Consider the following 12,263-nt stretch of genomic DNA (forward strand, 5'->3'; position numbering starts at 1 on the left):
CAAAGAAAGGAATACAGAAAACATGTCAGATGTTTGTATTTCCAAGAAACCAAGACATTCACATGTAATGTTGTTCAAATTTACTAATATCCCCTTGTGCTTCTTCCCACCTTACCTCAGTACTAGATATGGCACCCCTATTCACCTGACTTGAAAACTTGACATTCTCTTTAACTCCTTCATCATGTCACAGTCAAGGTGGTTACCAAAGTCTACTAATCACATTCAGAAACCAGAGTACAAGGCGCAGGGCTAAGTTCTTTGTTATAGCAGCTCATTTAAGAGAATGGATTCAGGGCAACCTGGGTGGCTCAGCAGTTTAGCGCCGCCTTCAGGCCCAGGGTGTGATCCTGGGGACCCAGGATCGAGTCCCACACATTAGGCTCCCTGCATGGAGCCTGCTTCTCCCTCCACCTGTGTCTCTGCCTCTCTCTCTCTCTCTGTTTCTCATGAATGAATAAAATCTTTAAAAAAAAAAAAAAAAAAAAGAATGGATTCAAATGCCACCTCCCCACGCCCTCTCCCCCCCCCCCCCCCACACACACGCTTGCACATACACAGGTGTGCGCATGTGCACACGCGTTTCTTAAACCTAATTACCTTCCTCATTGCTATTGCTCTCTCCCCCCAAATCTAGGCCCTTAACGCTGTGGGCCATTCATTACACCTTTAAGTGCTAATTGATCTTGATGACTCCTATCTTTTTAGAACTACTATATACCCTAAATATTATCATAGTATTAAGCAAAAGCAGCATTTTCATCCTATACTGTATACCCCTGCTCAAAAATCCACAATAGTTGGGGTGCCTAGTTGGCTCAGTTGGCAAAGCATGGGACTCTTGATCTTAGGGTCATAAGTTCAAGCAGAGCTTACATTAAAATATATATATATATATCCACAATGGTCATCTATCTAATATCTTAGAGATAGCTGATACACAGAAAGCTCATTTGTTTTAAAAGACTATCTCAAACCCACCATTACCTTTTACTGGGCCTGTAACTTTAAATTTGTTCCCAGAATCATTAAAATGAGGTATGATATTTATATGCCTTAGAATGGATGTGCTGATCGTATGAAATAGTTTATGTCATAGTGCCTAGCATATAGAAAGTACTCAAAAAATAATAGGTGAATAGCACTAATGTGAATGAATAGTCTAAACTCAATAGAACTTGAAGGGATTTTTTTAAAGGATTTTATTTATTTACTTGAGAGGGTGAGCAAAAGAGAGAGAGAGAGAGAGCATGAGCAGGGGGAAGGGGACGGAGAGAGAAAAGCAGACTCCCCACTGAGCAGGGAGCCCAACCTGGGGGGTCAATCCTAGAAGCCTGAGATCATGACCTGAGCCAAAGACAGATGCTTAACTGACTGAGCCACCCAGTGCCCCTGAAGGGATTTTTAAATTAGAGAAAAGACCAAGTGTCTAGCAAGTCCTAGGATGCTGTATGTACTCGATAATACATGTTAAAACCTCGGCTTCCAGTAAAATATGGCAGAATGAATACACATTTATCTCCTTTCCTCTCAAAATCCCAGTAAAATCAGTATATAAAGGGTAATAAAGGCCATCAATTCATAAAGACAAACAGTGGGAGATAATAAAATAGTACATGAGAAGTATCGAAATTTTGGAATCTGGAAAGCAAACAGAGGAATGGGAAGTGTAATATACAAGAGCATGCTAAAATTTAAATGCTGCTCACACCAGGGTGAAATAAGCAAGCAAGTTGGTTAGAACTTCAGAACCAGGAAAGGCCTGGAAATTAGAGGCTCCACATACCTCTGAAGGTAGAGGTAAGGAGTGGGATTTAAGGGATTACTAAAAAAAAAAGGTTGGTTGGACACTGTTGAAAGGACCCCTCCGTTTACCCCACCTCTGCCCTGAGCAGCAGACTATGTCTTACCTGCTGGCAAAAGACAGGATTTTATTTGAGCCCTAGACAGTCTGGTCTTTGGAACACCAGGCACAGCTGGAAACTGGGTGCCTGGCAGGTAGCAGTGCTGAAGAGACAACAGCTGTTTGGTGTATTCTGATTAAAAAGCTCCTTTAACACCTTCAATAAAAGGAAGGTCACAATGCCGCCCAATTAAAAAAAAAAAAAAAAAAGGAGCTTCTATTAAAGCGTATCTTAAAAATTAAAATAATCTTTAGAGATAATTTTTGGTCATTCACATTTTGAATGTCAGTTTCTTTTTCCATTAATATTCTAATGGTATTCCCAATCGTCTGCAGTTGGAAATGACTGAAGTTAGTGATATGATAGACGTCCAGCCGGTGAGCAGGAGTCTGATGGCCGCATTAGTTAACCTTCAAGTCATTATTAAGTGACTCAATCTAATGAGCCAAGTAATCTCTTTCTGTACAAAAGTCTATTAAACAAATTACAGGGTCTTGGGAGCAACGCACAGGGCAAGGAAAATCTCATGCATGTATGGACATTTTTCTTCAAATAATGAAGAATAAATAGAATAAATTTAACATCAGTTGGTATTTAATTTTTTTAAGTTAAGGTTCTTAACAAAAATGGCACTAACTTGAAAACAAAATAAGATTAAAACAGCCACAATAAGGGTGAACTAGATAGGCTAGTGTTTCATATATGATTTGAAAAATTCCAAACCATTTGGTACTTCTTTTAAATAATAATAATAATAATAATAATAATAATAATAATAATAATTTTAAAACATCACAAAATGTCAAGCAGTTTCCACTTTATCCTCAGCAGTCAGTCACTGAGAAATATCAGTCAGTGCTCAAGACACAGAGGCTTGAGCATCACAGCGTCTATTGCCAACTCTGAAATGTTCTGGAAAGGGAGGTGTGACTACAGCAAAGGATTCCAGAGCTGGAATGGCAGCTTCATGAGGACAGAAGTGTTTTTGTTTTTATTTTGCTTACTGACTTACTTCCAGCCCCTAGAACTTGTCTGCAACATAGATGCTCAGCACAACCAAACAGCTATCCTGTAAGGTCCTTTTGGTCCTCCTAAAGTAGGGAGCAACCAACACAAAGAACACTCCAAATATGGCACATATCAGTGAGATCACTGGAAAGGTTGGATGGTATTCCTACTTAAAGTGAAGCCCTCCTTTTTCCAGATTTCCAGAGCTTCCATAATCTGGAATATACCCCCCAGCACAATTATGAAAAAATAGCATAAGTCTCACTTCTCTAGGCTAGGAGACATAGCTTCAGCCTATACCCCCCAGCACAATTATGAAAAAAGAGCATAAGTCTCACTTCTCTAGGCTAGGAGACATAGCTTCAGCCTATCAGGATGTCCCTAGAATGTACACGGAGGTGTTGTGTGGTAGGCACTGCTTGTGACCATTCACAATCCACTCAATTACTAGACAGGAGCACCATGACCTTCTGGCCCAGACTGGGGTCACCGTTACATTCTAACATAGAAACAAACCTTAGTACTTCTCACTGAAAATCTAGAGAAGAGTGGTCTTATTTTACATTTCTGCAAATCTTTTCAATGTCTGAATTAAGGAAAACAGCCAGATTCTCCTATCTATTTCTGTATTCAATTGGTTACACACCACGCAGCTTTTGGAAAACTCCACTATAGACTTGCAAGCAAGTAATGTTTTAGTATTATTATGAACATAGCTTTGACTCCTGAAAGAGTCTCAGGGGGCCCTAGACCACTCCTTAAGACACTGTTGTAAAAGAGATGTATGCTAAAAGCTGTAACTTTGATCAACAATTAGAAGGGATTCTCAAACAGGAAATGGGTGTTAAGATGGAGAGGAAAAAGGAAAACATGCTGACCATATATGGCCACACTTTATTCTTTTTTTTTTTTTTAAGATTTTATTTATTTATTCATGAGAGAGACAGGGAGAAGCAGGCTCCCTGTGGGGAGCCCAATGCAGGACTCAATCCCAGGACCTTAGGATAATGACCTGAGCCAAAGGCAGATGCTCAACCACTGAGCCACCCAGGTGCCCCTGTATTTGTTATTGTAAATGTTGCTTATCCTTTGTACTTTACCATATTTCAACGGAGAATGAATTGCTATGTGAAGAAAAGAAAAGCCAACGATTCTGATAAAATATAGCCCAGAATGAAAACCATGTATTAGAATTCTTTCCAGTTCCTAGACAAATGTCGATTGTTAATGTACACTGACTTTTTAGACCATTACTTCTAAGTGACATGCTAATTATAAGATCCATAAGTCACCTCTCTCCTGCCCTTCCTTTCCTTGCATAACTTTCTTCTGTCATTCAAATATTATTTAACAGGACAAAAGAACAATTTCCAATCACTAATCAGTTCCAAACTGCTGCACAGCTCAATCTTTCTGAGAGCCCATTTCTACAAATAGCAGCTAACTGGCAATCTACAAATCAACTCATTCTAATCCCTTTTAAACATACATACATATTAATATTAGTCCTTTGCTAGGTGCAAGTGATTTTCTAACTACTACAAATGATTCATAAAGAAGCAAAACAGCTGTATTCATTTAAGGATGGTCCAAGACAAATAATTACTTATGGATAATCATCTCATATTGTCATTTTCCCATACTTAAGAAGATACATGATTTCAAATTTTCCTTCCCACAGGCAAGCAAAATCAGATTAGTTATGGTGACTTGTTCAGGAAATATTTGGTTTTATCATCTTATTTAAATTTACACCCACCTTAACAAACTTTATATGAGTTTTACTAACTAGGCCAGCAGTTATAGGCTCTGGAAAAGAGGATCTAGGTTTGAATCTGAAATCTGCCACTTGCAATTTTGACTTTGGGCAAATTACTTAATCTGTGCCTCAGCTTCCTCAACTTTTAAAATGAAGATTAATATCAGTATCTGCCTTGTAAGTAGATGATGGGATTACATGAGATAATGAATAAGTGGGTAAAACACTTCAAAAAGTGCCTGCCACATAAAAAGTATTCAGTAAATGTTAACTTCTATTTTTATATATTAGTCTTCTAAGATAGTCACAGCAGACAGAATAGTTCATAATAATCTAATAAAGTTCCAGGACAATATAGGAGGAAAATATTAAGAAGAGATGACTATCTTAATGTCCTTCCTTCTTAAAAATAGGTAATTGTCTGCACTACCTAAAAAGTGCTGACAAGTCATGGAAAAGACACCAAAGACATTTTCATAATTATTACAATTCTGTGAAACAAGAGAGAAGAAATTTAAAGAAGACTTTTCTGTCAACATAGACTGAAGGAATCGTAACAAAATTTGACATATCTATCTAGAAACAAGAGAATCATGCAACCTGCTTTAACACAGATACTTCTATGGGCAAGATAAAATTATCACAGCCAGAAGGTAGTTCATGCATATCTGTAAGCATCATACACACCACGACATACGCAGTAAGAGCTGAAGGTGTGTAACTGTTCTCACACATAGCCTAGCAGCAGACTCTGAAAGAATTGAAGCTTAAAGCCAGAAAGAAAATTTTCATGAAAAAATTTAAAATTCTTGCCTCTAGGGCTGACCTTCTACAAGATGACTTACCTCCTGTACTGAATCAGAAAAAGATTAATCTATAGAGGGCTAGCACATAAAAATGCTAACTAGAATACATAACAAAATTATAGCTAACATTTACTCAACACTTACTATGTTCCAGGCATTATTCCAAGTTTTTTAGATGTATTATCCAACTAATCCTCAACATCACGATGAGACAGGAATTTTACGGTCCCCACTTACACCCAAGAATTAAGTTTGTTAAGAAATTAAGTTGCCCAAATATCAAGTTAATGATGGCTAGTCAAAAACAGTACAGCTTCTAATCCCAAGTTTTGAATCATTAGGCAAAGAAGAAGGTTGCACAAATACATATCATACACTTACATACCCTGGGAAGGGGCTAAGACTTAGGTAGAGGGTTTGGTTATCTATAATGTTTGAATTATTGACAATAAAAATGTATGGACTTGTAGCATTAAAACATTTTATATCTCATTAATTTAATCACACATTCTATCAGACCTTCTGTGGAATTCCATGGACACAACCTGCTCTTGCCTAAACAAGCAGGACTGCCACCATAAGCCTAACATCACAGCAGCTGGTAGTATTTGGAAAAAGAGAATCCAACCACCAAAGCTTCAAGACCTACCCTAGACTTGTTTTAATATGTGCCTGATCTCCAGATCCTACCTTTATCTTCAAATATGGCTGTGTCCTCTCTTAGTTTAAGTTAACTCATAGAACTGAGAAATTCACAACAGTATGAAGGAAGAATGTGGTAAAAGTTCAGAAGGGGAATAAGACAAATATAGTAACTGATCATTCACATGAAGGGTATACCAACCTTGGCCACTTGCTACAAATTGGCCATACATAACACTATTAAGAATAATTTTCATTAACCTTTTTTTATAGTTTTATTCTTACCCATTAAACAAGTTTTTTCCATCTTCTTCCATATTATTCCACTGCCATTGATTAGGTTTCCTCTTCTCTATTACCTATAGGGGAAACAATCCATAAGGTTGAGCTAATATACAGCAAGAAAAAAGCAATTTCATGAATTTTATTTATAAATTCAAAAAAAGGGTCAGTACCTAGGACATGCAGCTACCTGGAGTTTAAGCTTAAAAGCTCTATGAAACCTCTATTAATTTCAGGAGTAATGACTTCAATAATTGTGATAGTGATCTTGAAAAATGGGAAATTATAATTATAATTATAATTATAATTATAATTCAGCTTAATTCTGACAACTATTAATAAGACTCCATATGTCCAAATATTTGCCATCTCAGTTCCACTTACATCATTTAAACTACTGCAATATACTTTGGGGGAGGGGTAGAATTACAGATACATAAAACAAATCACTATAGTAGGAACAAACGAAAATGGAACATCCTTTAAATGGTCATTAAAAATAAAGTCCCTAGCAAGCAAATTTCAATCTTACCTCCTAGGGAAACTTGCTGAATTCTCATGTTTCTGGTGTCATGAAAGGCAAGAGTACAGGATGCAGAGTAACAAAGACCAGTTATCATCATGGTGTCCACTTACTAGCACAAGATCTTATGCAAATTTCTTATTTGTCTGAGATTGTTTTCTAATATACTTCAGGGCACTGGTAAAAGGACTAAGAATGTAGGTAAAATGCTAGGTCATGGGACGCCTGGGTGTCTCAGAGGTTAAGCATCTACCTTCAGCTCAGGGTGTGATCCTGGAGTCTCCGGGATCAAGTCCCACATCAAGCTTCCTGTATAGAGCCTGCTTCTCCCTCTGCCTGTGTCTCTGCCTCTCTCTGTGTGTCTCTCATGAATAAATAAATTAAAAATCTTAAAAAAAAAATGCTAGGTAATTGCCTAGCACAGAGCTAATGATCAACAAAGGTTTAGCAACTTTCTTTTATCTTTCTATCTTTAGTTTAGAGCAATGTTCAGGGCTTGAGAGGATAAAGCCCATTCTTGAAAAACTTCCTCACCTTATTCTGTCAAAGAATAACAATAACAATGATGATGATGATAATAGCTGCTGATGGCATTTACATGGTTTTAAATGTGTGCCAGACACTCATCTAAGCACTCTCACATATACTCATTCACTTCGTACAACTGAGTTAGTTATTATCTTTATTCCCATTTCACAGACAGTGAAACTAAAGCACAAATAAGTTCCATGGTTATTAAGTGGCAGAGCTAGAATTCAAAAGCAGGCTTCTGCTCTGAAGGAACATTAGCGCCAAGGACTAACATCAAAGTGACAGAAGGAATGCCTTTCCTTAAAGAGCTCTCTAATATTAATGTATGTAGTTAACATACATTAATACATAGGGAATGTTCAGATGGCTCACCAAGTAGAATAGATTCATATTTTAGGTAATTAAGGTTATCTAAATATTGGTATAAAATAAATGTAACTAAATATTAAATATAACTAGGATTCAACATAGTTAATGTATTTTAAAATATAGTTTATGTGTTATATATCTTTTTTTAAAAAAGATTTTATTTATTTATTCATGAAAGACACAGAGAGAGAGAGAGAGAGCAGAGACATAGGCAGAGGGAGAAGCAGGCTCCATGCAGGAAGCCTGATGTGGGACTCGATTCCAGAACTCCAGGATCATGCCCTGGGCCAAAGCTAGGCACTCAACCGCTGAGCCACCCAGTCATCCAAATGTTTTATATATCTCAAAGTATTTTAAGTATATATTTTATATTATTTTTCAAGTTTATTTTTTTTAATTTTTTATTTATTTATTTATGATAGTCACAGAGAGAGAGAGAGAGAGAGAGAGAGCGCGCGCGAGAGAGAGGCAGAGACATAGGCAGAGGGAGAAGCAGGCTCCATGCACCGGGAGCCCGATGTGGGATTCAATCCTTGGGTCTCCAGGATCGCGCCCTGGGCCAAAGGCAGGCGCCAAACTGCTACGCCACCCAGGGATCCCTATTTTTCAAGTTTAAAAAGTTGATCACAAGAATATCAATACATTTATTTAATTTTTTAAAAAGATTTTTTTAGAGAGAGAGAGTAAGAGAGAGCACAAGATGGGGGAGGGGTAGAGGTAAAGGGAGAAATGAACTACCTGCTAAAAGGGCAACACGACTGGGCTTGATCCCAGGACTCTGGGATCATGACCTGAGCAGAAAGCAGATGAACCAACTGAGCCACTCAGACACTAATCAGTCATATCTAATGAGAGTAAAAAATAGGCCAAAGCCTTGGATGACACAAAAGTAAACTTACACAATAAGAAAAAAAATTTTACATCCATCCACCACTAAATAAAGAAATCTCATGTAAAATTCTTCTAAGAAGACCACAATTAAATGTCTTATATGCTAAATTAGGAAGTCCAGCACAGGCTGGCAGGAAGAGAGAAAGCTAGGTGTCAGTAAACCTGGGTTTCAGTCCATACTCTGCCACTGAAGAGTTTTGTGATCTTCAGGCCCACTCAAATTTGAAATTCCAAAATTTGTACACACCACCCATATTTACCCAGAGTAAATAATTATGTAGAAAGAAAACATGTAACACTCTACATTTCAGAGTACAGTATGGAGAACATGAACAAAAAGGATCAAAAAAATAAAAAATAAAAAGAATAAAATAAAAAAAAAGGATCAAGGTCTGCTGACTTTAATGTTCTAAGTTATTAGTTGCCATGGGTTTTTAACAATGACCAGTGGTGGGAACCCTGGGTGGCACAGCGGTTTGGCGCCTGCCTTTGGCCCAGGGCGCGATCCTGGAGACCCGGGATCGAGTCCCACATCAGGCTCCTGGTGCATGGAGCCTGCTTCTCCCTCTGCCTATGTCTCTGCCTCTCTCTCTCTCTCTGTGACTATCATAAATAATTTTTTAAAAAATTAAAAAAAACAATGACCAGTGGTTTAAGTTCAAATTTAGGACCTCTGCACAGAAACTGCAAAACAGATTTATGATTTTCTGTGAAACACAAAGGGTGCTAGGATTGTACTGACACACTCTGACCATGGTTCAGAATAATCTAAGTGGTAAAATATAAGTTCACTTGCCAAATGAACTCATTTCTTATAACTTGTTTATTAAAATCCTTTTTCATCATTAAACAGAAATGTGGTCCATGGATTTATGAAGCTGTGTTATACAGTGTACACAGAATGTCAACCTAGACTATGAGCTTCCTGAGAACAGGTTGTTTCTCATTCATTCTAGAGTCCTACTCACTTAATATATATTGTTGGTTGAATGAATTATTGATAGAGGACCTCTTCTTTTAAAATGACCTTTATCTCAAATTTTAATTCTTGAGCAATATGATAATATTTACAAAGTATTTTCTTTTTTTTTTAAGATTTTATTTATTTATTCAAGAGAGACACAGAGAGAGAGAGGCAGAGACATAGGCAGAGGGAGAAGCAGGCTCTTGATGTGGGGCTTGATCCCAGAACCCTGGGATCACATCCTGAGCCAAATGCAGACGCTCAACCACTGAGCCACCCAGGTACCCCTACAAAGTATTTTCAATTAAATATTTCACATGGCAAGGGCGTCTGGGTGGCTCAGTCAGTTAAGCATCAGACTTTTGATTTTGGCTCGGGTCATGATCCCAGGGTTGTGATAACAAGCCCTGCACTGGGTTCCATGCTCAGGGATAGCATGAAATAGCTGCATAAGATTCTCTCCCTCTCCCTTCTGCCCCTCACACACTCTCTCTCAAATAGATACTCTTTAAAAAAAAAAAAAAAAAAAAAAGCAAACCCCTCAAAACCCAAAAACTTCACATGGCATTCACCACTATAAACTGTAATTTTTTTCATCTCTCCACATGTACATGTTTGTTGTAGAACAGAACACTTTCACATTGTTTCCAAAATAAAAACAAACTAGGACCAATACAATGATGTGTAAAAGATCCACAGCCTCAGACTAAAAGATGGTCATGCCCCACATTAGAAATTTTCTTCCCTAAATGCCTGTGTGGTTAAAATAAAAAAGTTTTAGGGGTGTCTGAGTAGCTCAGTCAGTTAAGTAATATGTACTCTTGATTTTGGCTCAAGTCATGATCTCAGGGTCCTGGGATCGAGCCCCAAGTGTAGAGCTCCATGCTCAACATGGAATCTGCTTGGGATTCTTTCCTTCCTCCTATCCCTCCCCCACTCATACTCACATGTGTGTGTGTGCTCTCAATGTCTCTCTCTCGCAAATAAACAAAAAGTTTTAAATAAAAATTTTAGAAATCCATCTGCCTTGATTGGCTTTCTGTATCTAATAAGATATTAGATGGGTCTCTTTACTTATAAGGGGCATAAGAACACGGGAGAGTGCTAGAGTCAGATTTAGAATCATAAGGCTTGAGTTTGAGCGTCACTTATTAGCAGTGTAACCTTGGGCAACTCACTAATGTCCTGGGATCTCTACCTTCCTACTTGTAAGTGGATATAACATCAGCTCTACTCCCTTCCAAGGATGCTGCATAGATCAAATAAAATGTGTGTGCAATGCATTGTAAACTGACAAGAGCTACACATGGGTTAGCTCTTCTTTCTTTGCTACTAAAAATAGCAAAGACTTATTGAGAAGAGACTGATATTTGAACATTCCAGGGGTTTGGGGGAGCATGCTAGGATTCAAGAACCTGACCTTTCCTGTGGAGCTAAAGAATCCTAAAATGTGTTTGGTAACTGCATCTTTATTTTAGTTAAATAACACCCTGGTCTTAACTAACAGCTTATAGGGATTAAAGAGCATAAGCTCTTAGCCACACTGGGAATATCTTCTCACAAAAATTAAAATGACTTAAAAGCAATAGCAGATATACTTGCATTCTCCCCAATCATCCAAGATAAATATATGCAAACAAAAGCAATACCAAATCCCATTTAGTTTGTAGAGCAGCAGTGGCAGCCACGAAAATGGCCTTCCATACAGCATGCACCAGAATTGCTATTCCATCACTGTGCTTAAATCTAATCCTGCTTTTCTACACCCCACATATAACAAAAATCATTAATTGGTAGAGCTCAGTCTGTAGCATACATCCAAATCATTTTAAAAACATTAGTTGTCATTACCAAGAATATTTTTAAAAATACTATACAACAATTTTGTCAGCACAGAGTGGCAATTTTAATGGGAAGAGAACATTTATGAAAATTTATTATACTCCTACTAGATACCATGCTAAGTGAGGTGTTTTCACATATATTTGCTCAGTTAATTCTCACAATGAGGTGGGTGCCAGGGGCACTTTATGAATGAAAGATAGATACTTGAATCAGTTGTTAAATGACTGGTCCAGGACCACACAGGAAAAAAACAGCAACACTTAGGCCCAAGATAACTGCTTTGATTAGTGCAATTCCAGTAACTCAATACCATTGGCAAAGAACAAAGCTTTGTGCCAAGAAGGGACTGAGCTGTAAATCTGCACTCCTTTTTTTTTTTTTTTAATCTGTACTCCTATAGAAACAGTTTCTGATTTTAAAATTTAAACATAATGACTTAAAAATAAAAAATAAAAAAATAAACATAATGACTTATCACTGAAGGCTGGCTCAGTCAGTAGAGCATGTGACTCTTGATTCTGGGGTCATGAGTTGAAGCCCCACACTGGGTGTAGAGACTACTTAAAAAGGAAAAAGAAGAAAGTAAGAATCACAGCTCTTTAATTAAAAATTAAAGCTAACCTACATATCACTATTCACTATACTATAAACATAAAGTGATACTGTTGATTTTCCCTGAAATTCCTATTAAAAAACTGATATTTATAAAATGAACATTTTAGAAGGGCTCTAAAATAGA

General features: G+C 37.4%; 1 protein-coding gene across 4 annotated transcripts in view; it reads right to left on the bottom strand.

Annotated features, from left to right (window-relative positions):
* USP49 (ubiquitin specific peptidase 49) overlaps positions 1-12,263 on the bottom strand; it is an 85,771-nt gene that overhangs the window by 54,112 nt on the left and 19,396 nt on the right. For all 4 annotated transcript variants that reach the window (XR_005367689.1, XR_005367690.1, XM_038554029.1 and 1 more), the window contains exon 2: positions 6,405-6,478. The gene's annotated coding sequence lies outside the window, so the exon portion shown is untranslated. The remainder of the gene's footprint in view (positions 1-6,404; positions 6,479-12,263) is intronic.

The sequence above is a fragment of the Canis lupus genome, chromosome 12 (assembly GCF_011100685.1).
Source record: "Canis lupus familiaris isolate Mischka breed German Shepherd chromosome 12, alternate assembly UU_Cfam_GSD_1.0, whole genome shotgun sequence".
Lineage (NCBI taxonomy): Eukaryota > Metazoa > Chordata > Mammalia > Carnivora > Canidae > Canis > Canis lupus.